This window comes from Sphaerodactylus townsendi, linkage group LG01, assembly GCF_021028975.2.
Source record: "Sphaerodactylus townsendi isolate TG3544 linkage group LG01, MPM_Stown_v2.3, whole genome shotgun sequence".
NCBI classification, from domain to species: domain Eukaryota; kingdom Metazoa; phylum Chordata; class Lepidosauria; order Squamata; family Sphaerodactylidae; genus Sphaerodactylus; species Sphaerodactylus townsendi.
In genome coordinates this window covers 129,980,757-129,996,962 of record NC_059425.1, presented here as the reverse complement: position 1 = coordinate 129,996,962, position 16,206 = coordinate 129,980,757, and the positions used below count along the sequence as shown (strand labels likewise).

The 16,206-nt window shown below is 39.6% G+C and overlaps 1 protein-coding gene across 2 annotated transcripts in view; it reads right to left on the bottom strand.

Annotated features, from left to right (window-relative positions):
• Positions 1-16,206, bottom strand: part of GPR63 (G protein-coupled receptor 63) — a 31,396-nt gene that overhangs the window by 13,866 nt on the left and 1,324 nt on the right. The gene's annotated exons all lie outside the window — the stretch shown is intronic.

Below are 16,206 nucleotides of genomic sequence, written 5' to 3'. Positions count from 1 at the left end.
CAGCACAACTCCCACTCCCCCCAATCTGGACTGCATTGTTGGTTAACCATTATTAATTCTAACAATGAAAGACTTTCTTCTTTGGCTTTTTTCTCCTGGAATACCAAGTTTCACCTGAAGTTTCTTTCTTTCTCAATTTTAAAAGCAAGCCAGTTTTTGCAGCTGTGATAATGAGTGGTGCCATTATAACATTAAAAGAAAAGCTGCCACAGCAGCATTCTTGAAAAATATTTGAATCAAAGTTAAATAATGGTTTGCCAATTGACAATATTTATCCACCGTAATAATCAAATATTCAGCTAGATGGGCCTAAGCAGCTACTGGCTTTAACATACACACAAGAAATGCCAAAGGCTACAATGGATATATAGTCTAAACTCCAGTTAGTATACAGAAACTATAATACCCGTTTTACAGGTACAAAAAGGCAGACCTGATGTAGGTGAATTCTACTGGGATCTTCTTAATGGGACCTGCTGCTGGTAATCAAGCTCACTTTATGACAAAATTAAATAAACTGTAGAAAAGATGCTCATATCTCCCCCACTGTAATGTTTTCTTTGATGTATTTTCTCCTGTTCCATATTGCTAACTTTATTAATTCAACACAAAGCAGCAAATAGTAAGCATCTGTCATATACATTAGTGATAAAATTAACAAGATATCTGAAAACATGTAAAAAAATAATATTTCATACTTTGACCTGTCTGCATTGGCTTAAAATACCAGCTGCAATCAGCATGATGTTCTGTGGACACTCTGCTGCCACCTCATTTCCAAGTCTGTTTCCCTAGCAACACTTTAATCCATCTGGCTGCAGGCTTCTAAATTTTACTACCATATCCCTATCTTTACCAGAAATAGACTATGAAGGAATTTATACTATCAAGCACACAATGTCACTAACATAATTAATCATGCTAATAAAAGAAACAGCGAGGTAAGATATAAACAATTAGAATAAGAACCTACCTTATTGTACACAAACTGCTTATCAAATATCTAATAGATTCCAACTGAGGTTTACTCAAAAGATTTTTATATACTCTACTTGTCACATACACACAAATGAGCAAAATAATTCTAGCTTGACTAGAGGAAAGGTTATGCTAATGTATGAGAAGCAAACCTTTGATGTTAGTCATTGCCTGATTATAAACTCTATTATACTAGGGGAGGGGATGTTAATAGGCTCCAACTAACTCACTTTTTTAAACTCCAGGACTTGTACTATTAGCACTCAAGAGAATCTCCCTTAATTACTGTTCTTCTCATCATCCCTGACAATATAATCCAATGCTTGTTAATATGAAGCTGCATCACTAAATTGTACTCTTGCTTTGGAATATGTCCTAGTAAACTCACAGGATTATCTAAGCACAAATTTTATTTGTTGCCTTTCCACCCAAATAGGGTTTCCAATGCAAGGCATGCAAAATCATTAAAATATTTTAAAAATATGTAAAATAAAATATGTTTATAATAACTCAATACAGATATATAAACACACAACACCAAAACAAAAGAGGCCAATAATAGATATTGGGGTACACCAAACAAAACAAAAAGGGTATGCTTAACAAAATGCTGATGGAAGGCAACTGTAGAGGAAGACAGACAAATCTCCAGGAGGAGGAAATGCTAAATTTTGGCACCATGACTAAGAAGGTCCTTTCTTGAGTTGCCACCTATCTAGCTTCAGATGGCAAGGGCACCGAAGTAGGACCTCCAAAGATGACCAGAATGGATGGGTAGGTTCATATGGGAGAAGGCAGTTCTTAAGGAATGCTGGCTCCAAGGTGAATACCAGAACCTTGAATTGGGCCTGAAAACAAATTAGGAGCAAACACAGCTGGAACACAGCTAGAATGATATGGTCCCTATAATTCACTCCGGTCGACATTCTGGCTGCAGTATTCTGAACCAACTGTAGCTTCAAGGGCAATGCCATGTACACTACACTACACTGAAGTAATCTAATGTAGATGTTACCAGGGCATGCATCACAATGGCAAGACCTTTCTTCCTGGGGAAGGGGTGCAGCTGACTTACCAGTCAAATTTCGTGAAATGCACCCCAGTCATGGTTGCCCCATTTATCTAACAGGAGGCCTGGGTCCAAGTTTACCCCCAACATAAAAATCTGCTCCTTTAGAAAGGGCACCCCCCCCCACTTGGTCAAACCTCCCTCCCTGGTCAGTAGCACAGAATTTCATTTTAGTTTGTTAGCCCTCATCCATTCCAGAACTGATACCAAAAACCAAACGGTCAACAAGGATATCATGATCAATGCAATCAATAGCTTCAACTATACTCCTCAATTTATTTAATGGCAGGTATCATCCACAAGAGAAACCAAGGCCATTTGACACGAAGATAATTTCTAGAGTATCTGCACTTGGGTAGTATGCAAGGTGCTACAAACAGCTGGAACTCTTAACCGGTTCCAGATACAGACTGACCCAGAGAGTTATACCAATTTATTGTATGATCTGTTTCTTTGGGTCTCAACAACTGGAAATGACCCCACAGCTACTAATTCAGCAGCATTATAAAGCCATACTTGTGCCCTGGTTTTATGCCACCTAACAGATAAACAGAGCAAACTCTTTAAACTCTGGAATCACATTTGGTGCTGATTTGTAACTAGAAAGCTTTGCCAAATACAAGGGATATGCCATCTGATCCTATGAGTACATATGCACCTTGTGGTCTCACTGAAAATTAATGTGGTTTGCTTCTATTTACTTTCGATTGCATTTGAAGGTGCCAAAAATCCTGATTCTTGGAAAACTTTAAATTCCTAAATTTAAATTTAAACCAGCATCCTATCTGACTTTAAATACAAAAGCATACCTGTTTAACTCTATTGTTTCCCCTTTCCCATATATTGCTGCTACTCATACAATTTTATCTTCACCTTATTTCCTTGTATTTGCCTTGTCTACCTTCTAAAGAGAAGTTTTAAAACATGGGAGGGGAGAAGAAACACATGAGATGTACTGCTTCCAATCCTTAGGTCCAGTTTTGACATTTCCACGTGGATGAATCACTTGCTTATGCTTATTCAGAATGACTACCTTATCTAGTTGGCATATTCAGTCTTTGACTTTCCAGTTCAGAGATTCACCTCTCAAATTCCATGGTAACCTCTTACATTGCCTTGCTGTTCATATGAGACACAACATCAAGTGACAGAATGTGTTCACAAGGTGAGAATAAAAGAGTGTCTGTAGATTGTCTAGTTCTCAGTATCCTATGACTGTGTTTGTCACTGCTGGAGCAAGGAAATCTCTCACTATCTCAGGGAGACTTCGTGCTTTACAGAGTTCATGATATTTTATCTTTAACCAGAACCCTTGTCCATCATGGCAGATAGATGTTAGCCAGGGGTGCTGGCCCAATGGGTTCAGGAGGTAGTAAATGGGTTCAGGAGGTAGTTTCTTATTTGATTGGTGTGGGGAGGTAGTGCCAGATTTTCTGAAAGAGGCACTGGGGCCCTCTTTGGCCTCTATGGTGTTGGGACATTCTCTCTCGGTGGCCAACATTCCAACGTCCTGGAGATGGTGGTGGTGGCTCAACTGCAAGTTTGCTTAGAAGAAACTGATTTTCTGGACCCATGTCAATCTTTCAGATGTCGTTACAGCATGGAAATGGCCTCGGGCACCCTGATGGATTATCTTTATTGGGAGAGACACAGGGGGAATGGGGTTGGAGGGGCACTATGTTACAGTTGTTTTCTTCCTCCTTTGGGATTGGCTCCAGAAGATAGCATTGGGGGACTTGTGCTCGCAGTCCTGGAAGCTTCCTTGTGGGGTTCCCCAAAGCTCAGACTTGTCCCCTATGCTGTTTAACAGCTACATGAAGCCACTGGGCGAGGTCATCAGGGGATTTGGAGTCAAGTGTCATCATGATACGGACGACATTATATCTTTCCATTTTACAGCATCAGGAGAGGCACTCCATGTGCTGGAATGGGCTGGATAAGGACCAACAAACTAAGGTTGAATCTGGATAAGGCAGAGATTCTCTGTTTTCTGGGCTTCTGGGTCACCTAGGCTGTTAGCCAGTACATCTGGCTGGACAAACATTACACCAGTCCTTAAGGAACTGGAATGGCTCCAGATTCACTCTCAGGCCCAATTCAAGGTGCTGATGTTGTTGTACAAAGCCCTAAAAGGCTTTGGCCCTGTCCATCTGAAGGAATATCTGCACCCATATGTACCTGCACAGGCGCTGAGGTCACATGGGGAAACACTCCTGATGGTTCCTCCTCCTGCCGAGGGATGGTGAGAGGGTGCACGTGGGAGGCTCTGGAATACTTTCTCCTCAGAGATTCACCATATGCCTGCCCTTTATGGGACCTTCCTTTTTGCCCAGGCAGTTGGTTAACTTCCCTGGAAACCCTCCTCTACTGCTGGTGTAGGGGTGGGGAAGTTGGGATTGTTCTAAGGCATAGGTGTCGAATTCGCGGCCCTCCAGATGTTATGGACTACAGTTCCCTTCATGATGGGAACTATAGTCCATAACATCTGGAGGGCCATGAGTTTGACACCTATGTTCTAAGGCTATTTTTATTGTAGTTTTAATAGTTATATTTTATTGATAATATTTTTATTGTTTTTAACATGTAAGCCTCCTAGAGATGCTAGCATGAAGAGGGGTATAAATACTTAGAAGTAAATAAATAGACTTTTATAACAACTGGGAACTGTCAGGGGCAGCAGATGTATAAGCAGTAAAAAGGATAAGATGAAGGCAGTATTAATAGCACCTGATGTTGTGGAAGATGGTAACTGGAGTTAATTCCAGGTGCCTCATCCTTGCCAACAAAGAAAGAATGCTGAGACAGCTGTCTTTACCCTCTACTTCCTCTCTCCCCCCTTCCTGTAGGACTGGCACTGGCAAGTTCAAGATTGCTATTGATTTTGATCTCAGGCACAAGTGAAGTGCCACTTTCCACTGGTCCAGTGTTGGGATTCAGCAGGTTCACACCACTTCGGCAGAACCGGTTGTTAAAATGGTGCTTGTAAACAACCAGTTGTTAAATTATTTGAAGCCCACCACTGCACTGGTCCCATCATTTCTCTGCTGCTTCTCCCTTCTTTCCACTCTCTGTTCTTCCATTACAGGCAGCACTCATCAGTGCCTCCATTAGTCACCTTTTGTCACTTTCACTCACCCCATACAACTTCCCTTCAGTGGCTCTTTCACAATAGTATAGGCAGGCAATGCATGAAGTCTCCTTCATGTATATCTTTGCGGGACAGATTTTGCTCCCATGTATGGGCTACCTTCCTTCTAAATGCAAGACTTCAGGAGTTTTGGAAACTCCTACTCAGTCTTCCAACTTTTCTCAGAGTGCTTAGGAAAATTCATCCCAAGACTAAATAGAGCCACCCTATAGTCCTTATTTACAAGCTGTTTGAAGACTTACTCAGTTGAAGTTCCGGGGAAAAAAACCCCTTCATCTTTTCTGCAAAGACATTTAAGCCTTTTTACTGTATCCTTACAATTACAGCAGTAGAAGCACATAATGCTCCTTCCCCATCATGAAAAGAGAGCTGGGAGGTTTTTAGACACTGTTTCATGCTGATCTGTGCTGAGCTGATCTTCCATTCATTGGATTCTTTTTAAAAAAAAAAGCAAACAAACATGTTTTCTAAGGCAGCCAAGCAATCCCTTCTCACATTGACATTCCTTTCTGAATTAGATCCCTGGTACCCCATCCTAATGCATTATCTCACAGTAACACAGAAAATGGACAATATAACAGAATAAATATATAAGCACCAGTAAGTACCCTTTTCTGCCACCATCACTGCCACCACTTCATCCTTTCCTTCTTTCTCTTGCTCTCTTATCAGCCAGAATGTCATCTACTTTGCCTCCCCACTCCTAGTCTATGAGTCTAATTAGATGGCCATATTCGTACCATGGTACCTGTAACTACATGTAGGAAGTATAAAATCTACTTAAGCCTCAGTGACTACAGGAGGTGGAAGCTTTGCATGCCAGGAACTTCTAATCAGCTCCTTGCAAGGATGGCTGTTAAGGAGTCTCACTGTTGGCAAGGCTAGAGGAGATCAACAGCAGAAAAACACTGATGATTGGAAAAGATTAAAAGGAATAAGCAGGTACTAGAGTAAAGAATGAGGTAGGCACATTGATTTAAGTCATTCGATTGGTTTATGGAACAACAACTCCCTACTACTCAGGAGGATGAAGCACATGATTGAATCTGGGTCCTAAACTTTTGCAGTTGCTCCAAGATTCAAATAAAAGATGTCTAGGCCTGCATTACTGTTCCAGATAAACCTATCATATAGAGTTCCTCAGAGTTTGATGGTTTAATCCTTGTTGTTTAACTTACATATGAAATCTATGAATGAGATCATCCAAAGCTTCAGAGATGGGCATCATTAGTACTGAACGTTCCCAACTCTATACTTTTTTTGAAGAAGCTACCACAGGCAGCAATCTTTGCATTGCTCCAGAAACTGTGGTCAAGTGGCTGGCAAATTGTGGTCAAGTGGCTGGCAAACTAAAACTGAATCCAGACAAGATGGAGGTGATGATACTGATCAGTAAGTAAAAAATTGTAAACAAGCTCTATTAATTCCACAGTGAACATACATTGGTTACCAATACGTTTGAAGGTCCAATTCAACGTTTTTTCCCCTAAGACACACACAATCTGAAGTCAGTGTATCTGAGGTACTGTCTCTCATGCTATGAGCCTTTTTACCATCTCAGGGTCTCCTCCCTGTTTTTTGGTGGCACCTCCAGAATTATGGGATGCTCTCCCACACCCTGTACATCTTTCACATGAAATGTATGACCCCTCTTTATAGGCAGATATTTGACAGTTAATTCTATCATGTATTATTTGAGGGTATTATTTTGAGAAGGAGTTGTACAGCTGCTATTTCTTGTCTCTGTGTGTGTTTGATTGTAATTTCTTTACCCCATGGATCAGGTTTCCTGTAACCCATTGAGCTGCCATACTCAGCAGGAAAAGAAACACATAAACATTTTAATAATAAATAAATAAAGTTCATTTATAAAATAATAAGAAATTCTCTGAAGATTGGTATAGGAGACTGCAGATTTAGACTGCAGATGGAGAACTGACAATCACATATTTTGCCTTTAAACGAACATATATGAAGACACTTGTATGGGGGGGGGGGTTACAAAGGTTACAAAGTAACCTTATTCCTAACATTCAGCTTTCAATCTACAAAAATCTGCTGTTGTTTTTAAATATAAGGAATATTCAAGTATAAAAATATGCCCTGCTTCCCCAATTGGTATAGTCCAGGGACAAATTTATGATTTGATGAGGTATTTGTATTATTTATTTATAAATACTAAAAAGCACCACAAACAAAGACAGATTTAGTCACAATACCAAATTCAGATTTGGTAGTACATGAATAAGCTTTGTGTTTGCTTATTTCTTCTTTTAAATCATGGTCTGCAATTTAACTTTGAAGGGCAAATGCAATCCATAGTTTACCTGCTTGACTAAACAGCAAAACCAGCTTGAATGAAGTAACTAATTGGAGTGCAATGTGAGAGGGGAGGACTGAGTGTGCATGTTCACAAAGTTGCAATTAGAGGTTCTATGAAGTTATGAATCAACAAGGGTTTTAAAAGAAAGATCTAAAATACATTCCAATACATGTCTCACCTGGCCAAATGTAATCTTTTTCATTAAGTTGGAGTTGTAGTCACTTATGTCAAACACCTGTCAATTTAAATCTCAATTAAGCAGAGAAGAATGCTACAATTTAACAACCTGAGAGTTAGACAGCACTATACAGCTCCACATTTACTTCAGTGGCCACAAAGAATCCAGACGTCCTTTTCCATCAAGTTATAGGGTAGCCATAAGTCAGAAGTTACTTTATGGCACTTAAAACACACATAAGAAAGTGGGACTCAGTTCTTCTTTGAGGTAACAAACAGTGGGCTAGAAAGCCCCCCCCCCCCTTTATTCAAAGTAAAACTGCTTTTTCTCTCCCTGGGTGAACACACTTAAAGTTATCACAAGATATGGAGTTCGCAACAGCAGGAGTATAGTACTAAAGTATGGCACTCTTCTGCAGCTAAACTACCCTGTGTAACTGGTAAAAGTGGTACAAGTATTCTTCTACAAAGTAACCTCATCAGAACATAAAAGATTTTCTAAGTGGGAACAAAAAATGAAAACTTGACATTCACTGATTTTCATAGGAGCATTCTCTTGGGTTTTCAGCTGGGGGGAGGGAGGCAAGAAGCATTAGCACATCAACAGCTCGTGATAATCCTGGACCAAAGTTTCCAAGGAATTTAAGAATATCCTTGTATATGGAGAACCTTTCAGAATAAAGCTGTTTATTGAACAGATTAAGGCATCAAAACCTAACAGCATTTCAGAACTAAGCACCAAGCCAAATACAAGTGTTTACATAAATATCATGTAGGCCTGCTTTTTGTTCTAAAACCCACAAACTCTATGTGAAAACCCTAGGGAGACAGGGAGATCACAGGGCCATTTTGAAACAGGGAAATATATTCCTACTTCTCCCAACTACTTTGTGGCCAATAAAGACTTCCTACACATTTTTAGCAACTCCCCACCAAGTTTTAATAGGCATTATAAAAGGTATAATGGAATCTATGAAAAGAACTCCTGAGCAGTTTTTATTCTAAAAAACAGCCAGATGTGCTTCAACCACAGATTCTGAAAGCGACTGTGACAGGGTTAATCCTTTCATCCCTCACATCCCCCATCAAATTTTTTCCAATGGAGTGAACATATACACAACACACAAATTACTTGTCAATTCCAATAGCAAAAATAATATGTACAGTTTACCATTTGGGGTAAAACAGTGGTATGATGCAATAAAGACTCTTGAGGGTCTAATTTTTCTAAATACATTAATTAATAAGGATTAACTTCCTACCATGCAGCCTTTTATCTGAATTAGGGTCCATTCTGCACAAAGAAGAAGAAGAGTTTGGATTTATATCCCCCCCTTTCTCTCCTGAAAGAGACTCAAAAGGGCTTACAATCTCCTAAAATAGTGGCCAGCCAGAGAATCAAAAGTATCAAAGTAGAGCAGGGGTGGAGGAAGCTGCAAAAAAAGGTGGGAAAAACGAAACACTTCCAGCTTTCCACAAAGGCAAGCAGGGAACATCTGGAAAACGTTTCAGGCAAAAAGCAATGTTAGAATACATTTTTTAAATAAAACGTCGTAAGGGGAGAAAAAACAAAACACAATGTTTTCAAAATGGAAGCCGTGCAGAATTCCAACAGGAAACGTTTTATATTTCAACAGTAAAATGTTTCATTTGGGTTATGTAGAATTGACCTAGCTTTTCTAGGGCTACGCTTTACCAGTAAGGAAAAAAAATTAGGGAGACCCACTTATGGGTCTCTCTGTGTTTCCTCTAATTTGGAAATCAGATACTACTGCAATTATATGTTCTGAAGAATCACTGGGTAGCTACCAAATAAATGTCTATACTAGGAATGTGCTGTTATCAGGTAAAACAACATATAATAGGATGAAGAAAAGCATTTGTTAATATAATCCCAATGCATCTTACCACTCCTACTCGAAGAAGCAAAGCAAGCTTTCCTACACCTGATAAGATATCCATGGGAGTCTTTCAGCCAAATCCGATCTGAATTTGCTCCATTAAGTGAGAGTTAAACTGAAGTAAAGATGCATAGGATTCCTGCCTTTTTAGCTATAAACAATACTTCCCAGTAGTTATAGTATGAGTGTACTCAAATAGTTCCAGAACTAGCTCCAGAACATCTCCACCAGCTCTCAGCTTCTTCTCCTTTAGATATCACAAACCTTTTCCATATCACACACAAGCTCCTGTGTTGGAAGTTTTAAGGCTCTGGGTATTCTGTGGCTCAAGGGGTTTAGCAGGAGACAAGTAGGCATGCATAATATTCATAAATCCAAAGACACAAGGTACACAACACCGACAAGAAGGATATAAAAAGGAAATAAACAGGATTCTAATCCATCCCATCTAAAAGAATTATATTTCCCTATCAGACAAATTCACTCTGACATACCGGTAAGTTATTCAAACTGATGATTTTTAGGAATGGGCTTCTAAATTTTAAATAAGATTTTTAAAATTTTAAATCATTTTTGTTTAGAATGTTGTATAAATTTTAACTGTAACTAATACCTCAAAACAATAAAAAAAAATTAAATCTGATCCTAATGCAAATATAACTTCTAATGTAAATTCATGGGTCTCTCATGAATTAATAAAAAGGCTGCTTTTCTTAGGAATGAAATAATTTTGTGGAAAATATCTCTGGGCTGGAGTCCTATGTCCGTATATATAAGCTCCTGCTGAGTTCAGTGTAACATAATATAAACATTAATAAATTAACTCCTGATCGGCCAATTATTCTATCCATTTCACAAATCATGATGCCAGCTATAGAATTAATGACAAGTCGTCTGGTCAGCTTATAAGTTCCATTTATTGAAAATCTTCAGGATTTTAAGTTACTAAGATTTTGGCTTTGACTTCATAGGGCTTAAATGAGTAATATCTAGCCTATTTTGAAAATGAAAATGCATCGGCAGTTGGATGCAGAAGTTTAACTAGCATAATGAAAAGTATCGGTAAGTTCTTTTTTGTTTAGTTATTTTTGGATCTGAATGTTTATGAACAGACACTGAGATGGACCCCCTCACCTTCCTAACTTCTTCAGGCACATAAACCACTTTCTGGCCCAGCTCGTTAGATTTTTCCCACTGTTTCCACTTCAGGGACTGAGCTGCTTCAGGTAATGGTCGCACAAGGTGAGCCAGAAGCACTATCCCTCAGCTCTGCAATTACCTCAGAGGGTGAAGGATGCCCATTGTTTTAAACTTCTGACAAACCCCTTAATAAGACACACAAAATAATATTGAAGTACCGGTAGATTAAAATTTAAACAAAAATACACACACACACACACACACACACACACACACACACACACACACACACAAGAGCTTTGGAAATTAGGATTTGTTTCTCAGACAAAGGTAAATTTGTTCAATTTCAGTCAGCTTAGATGTTATATGAATGTAATGAATGAAGTTATATGAATGTAATGTTTTCCAGATAGTACAGTTTCAAATACAAAAAATGGTACTGGTTTATGGATAGTATACTGAGAGTCTAACACAACCTGGATATTCAGTACCTCACAAGCCTTCCCAGGTAAAATCCCCAAAACTAAAACATCTTGAGGTTAAAAAAAAAAGCAGAACCAAATATACTAGACTACTGGTTCTAGGGATTCTTCTTCCTGGAAGGTCTATCCTTCCTTGGTTATATATATCTGGCCCCTCAGCCTTGGCCCCTCAATTATTCATTCAGTCTAAGTATTAATTTGCTTTCTATACACAGCTCAAAGGCTGTCACAAAGTAGAGCAAACCAGATTCACATGACTGGCTGCAACTACTCTCCTCAGGGATGATGTTCAGCTCAAAGGAACTCTAAAATCCAAAAGCCCCTCAGACAATTCTTTACAGGGAGATATCCTCCTCCCTCTGTACATCATGAAGGTTTTTTAACTAATCAGAGTACAGAAAGCCACAACCAATCAGGTGGCTTCTCCTGTTCCAAAGGGCTTCATTCCTCACTCTGAATGTAAACAATAATGCCTCTGACAAATCTGCACTTTGAAATTAATTTTTTCTCTGCAGTCTGTCATAGACACTCACATTAGGTACAGTACAGACATAGAAGTGAATCAATCAGGAACTTCTCCTACACAAATGTCAGAAAAACAAAGTAAGGGCAATACAAAATATTGCTTTGCAAATGTCATGGCAACATTTATCTCTTACCTATGCATAAAGTCACTATTACAAGTAATAGATAAAGAAAAACTGTCTTGCAGGAAACATATGTTAAAAGCTGAGCAGATGAAAATTCAATTTTTTGTAAAATATACACATTTATGGTTTAACACTGGCCACACTAGTATGTCATATCCCTTTTCATAAAAACAGTTTACACATTGACACTAATCTTTGCACATTTCTTTGGGTATTCCTTTTCTTAGCATTTAGGATTCAAGTTTTAATAATTATTATTATTATTTTAAAAATCCCCCATGGAGCCAAACAAAAAGGGATACACACACACACCCAACCTGTTTTTGCATAAAACAAAAGTGTAGGATAAGGAAGTGTTATGTCATAAAACTCCTGATCAAACCTCTTCCTTTAAAGACTCTTTGGGAGCATAAACCTGGAAAATACAGCACTGATTTATTGCCAATGTCTTTTTTTTTGCCACCAAGTCACAACTGACTTACAACAGCCCTATCTTGTTTTCAAGCCACAAGCCCTTTGGAGATACCGTAGTTTACCACTGCCTGTCTCCAAGTCATGACACTGCTTTTCCTTGAAGATCTCTCCCCAAATATGTGCCATGTCAGGGTAGAGAATGTGCAACTGGCCCAAGCTTACCCAGCAAGTTTCCATGGCATGAGTGAGGATTCGGACCTGGGTTTCCCAGATCCTAGTCCAACGCCTTAACCACTATTCCACACTACACCACCCATATCCTACCTTTCTCAAAACAATTTATTCTGGGACTTACAGGCAATCTTCTACTCAGGCACTGACAAGACTGAAACCTGCTTAGCATTAACAACATCATGTGCCCTCTAACCATCCCCTGGGCCTAACTGGCAACATAATACAAGACAACAGCCTGGAGGAACAACGCCCATTTTTCACAGCAGATATCTGTAAAAAAACCACCAACTGGACAGATAGGCCCACACACTGCAGTATTGCTACAAGTCAGCAAAACTACTGTTGGCACAGCCTTTTAGCTTACAGCATATTTGAAGCAACAGAGAGGCTAAACTGAAACATCAACAAGTTTTGGGAAGGTATGCCACTTAATTATTCTTATTCTAAAACATCATTTACTGACTTGGATCCCAGCTAGAATTTCCTTGGGTGCAAAGGGAGTCAACTGTTGCCAATTCCCCCTCCAACAGCAACTCAAAACACCCCCCCAAATCCTACTCCTTGTGGTTGGGGGAACCTCAAGAATAGCTGGGTGGGGAAATCAGATGGTTTCCAAGAGAGAGGGTAATGGCCAAACACTCACACACACTTTGCACTCGCATACATTTTAAATAGGAGCTAAACCACTGCACTTAAAGACATAACACAGTCCTGATGATGGCTCAGGAGATACCACATGGAAGTAGCAGGATCACAATATGTTTCCCTCCTCCTAAAACAGTTAAAACGAACAATACATTATTTTATTAGGATGTTGTGGGTTTTCTGGGTTGTATGGCCGTGTTCCAGTAGTATTTTCTCCTGATGTTTCATCTGCATCTGTGGCTGGCATGCCGCAGATGCAGGTGAAACATCAGGAGAAAATACTACTGGAACACGGCCATACAACCCAGAAAACCCACAACATCCTAGTGATTCCGGCTGTGAAAGCCTTCAACAATATGTCATTTAATTTTAATTTTATTGATTGACTTGTTGTAACCCTGTAGGGTTTTCAAGACTCTGGCTGTTTGTGCTTGGCCAAATAACAGCGGCCTAGGGACAGAAAAAATGCCATCCCTAGGGTGCGGTTCGCACAGGAGCATCGCAGCAGCACCGTCCTCGCCTCCCCCAAATGGCGCGAAGATGCCTTTTTTGAAAAGCAGCGTCTTCCCGCCAGCGTGGTCTGAACAGCACTGGTGTGAGGGCGCCACTTTTGGCGCCTCCAGTGTCTGTGAGGGACTTACCTTGCATTCCTCTGTAGCTCCGGGTGGCTGGAACGACACGCCCACACTGCCCTGTGACCCCTGAGGGTCGGAGGACAACATGGACATGTCTTTCCAGCTGCCCGGAGCTGCAGAGGAACACAAGGTAAGTCCCTCACAGACACCCTGGCTGGCTCCGTGCAGAGCCGTCCCTGCAGGCAGCAGCGGAATCAGGACTGCCCGCATGGGACCATGCGAATGGTCCCAACGCTCCACTGGCTTCATCAAAGCCGTTGGGAAGCCGCTGCCTCTGGCTGTGCAGAAACAGCCTTCAGGTGGTTTACCATTGCCTGCCTCTGCATCATGACCCTGGTATTCCTTGGAGGTCTCCCATCCAAATAATAGCAAGGACAGACCCTATTTAGCTTCTGAGATCTCACGAGATTAGGCTGGTCTGGGGCTATCTAGTTCAGGGCATATTATTTTACAGGCAGTTAATATAAACAGGTGCAACAGAATCATAGCTTTGTGGCAGAAGTAGTGATGTGGATCTTCAGTGATGTGGATCTTCATCCTCCAGCCTGACCATCTTACATGAAATTAAGGCCCCATTGAAATGCATCACAACTCAGAATCAGGCTTACAGAAATAAACTCCATATTAGAATTTCAGAGCTACACCAACATGATAAATAATTAAACCTAAAAAAAATAGTAGCTACCTCACATTGTTAGGAACATTTACTCCTGCTAACCAATTAATAGAAGTATGTTTATATGTACGGCAGTGAAAGTACATAAAACAAATATCAGAGCAAAATGACAGCAAAATAACCTTGGAAATACATATTTCACTTATTATAGAGATCCAGACTCAGCCCATTCAATGTGTGAAGAGTTTTTGGCTGAAGTCCTGGAACTACTTGCAAGCGATCACTCGCAATGAAGTGGTTTTAACACTGTGCTCATGTACATATTACATCTTATTCTCTCTTTGCTACAAAATTTTCCATGTACAGTGTAGCCTTCAAACCTAATAGAAAAATATATTGTATAAAAGATATAATTCAGTTTCAAATTCCTCAAGGGAACATATACCATGTTTGGCTTGCCATATATTCTCCCAACTTTCCATTTGGATTGCTGTTGAGAGGGGATAACACACATAAGGTAGTCATGGTGTCTGCATAATCTATAACCCTCAAAGCTATATACATGGCACCCATCAGGGACATTGAAAACATAATGTTTCTAATTTCTGCCCAAGATTATAAAAACTAAGTGGGAATGCTGTTAGGTACCTGGAAGGTACTTGACTAATAGGCTGTATTTGGCTTAGCGGGTCACAAGCAATGTAGGAATACTTTAAAATATTGTTCTGTCATAGTTTCTCCATTGTTTCTGCAAGCCACCTTTTATTACTTAACTCTGTGAAACATTTCAAACTGGCGTTGGTTATAAATAAGAAAAATAGCTGCACAAATAAAATATTCTCCAAGCAGCAAGGAGGACATCAACTTTTTTCCTGGAAGTAGTAAACTCTTCAAATTAAAAAAATTAAGCAGAAAAGATGTATCCATACAAGTGTGTGCTCACATATGCACCTCAGTTTGTCTAATCGAGCGCCTATATATTAAATGCCGTCATATACAGTATGAAAAATTCTGCAACAGATAGCTGAAGTATTGTTGTCACCTTTCCAAGGAGGAATCTGGAAATAACTAAGAAATAACTCACAGTTAGATACTGGAACATGGTTTACACTCGAGCTGTGCTAATTCTGGCATAACACAAGTCTTCAAAAATACATTAACAAATCTTGAGAGAATAAATTCAGTGAAAGCTTCTATCAGATTTCAGTGTAAAGAGATTATCACAAATTCATATTTCTTTGTCACTCAGAGACAGAGATCATAAACATATTCATTGATCTCAGTGGGACTATCAAATAAACATGTACTGGATAAGGCAGTAACTGGAGTAAGGATGTAGCCATTTTAATTCCAGTGGGAAGAACAGGAAATAGCAGCAGTACAGAAAGATCCAGGGAGGACTTTCAGCCATTGAAATTAAATTCTTAGCTAAGATTTTCTGTATAAGAAGCCTTCATCAGCTACAGGAATCACAGCTGTATACTTTAAAAAATACCCTTCCCCTGATAAGCAGTTTTCTCTACCTACAGAGCCAAATCACTATAAAAGTGTGTTAGCTTGTCTGATTATAATTAGATTGTCTGGTTATAATCTTTAATTTCAAATTTCAAAGTCAGGACTAAAAAGGGGAAGAAACTCCAATGATTCCAGCAACTGTTAAGTGAGCTGCTTAAAGCAGTCTGTTGACAAAATCACCCTAACAGCTTCAAGACTAATAAGCAACTCTTTGGTCCCCACAGGAAGCTTTTCTCCATTTTAGCTACAAGGGAACTCATGAGCACCAGCACAGATACT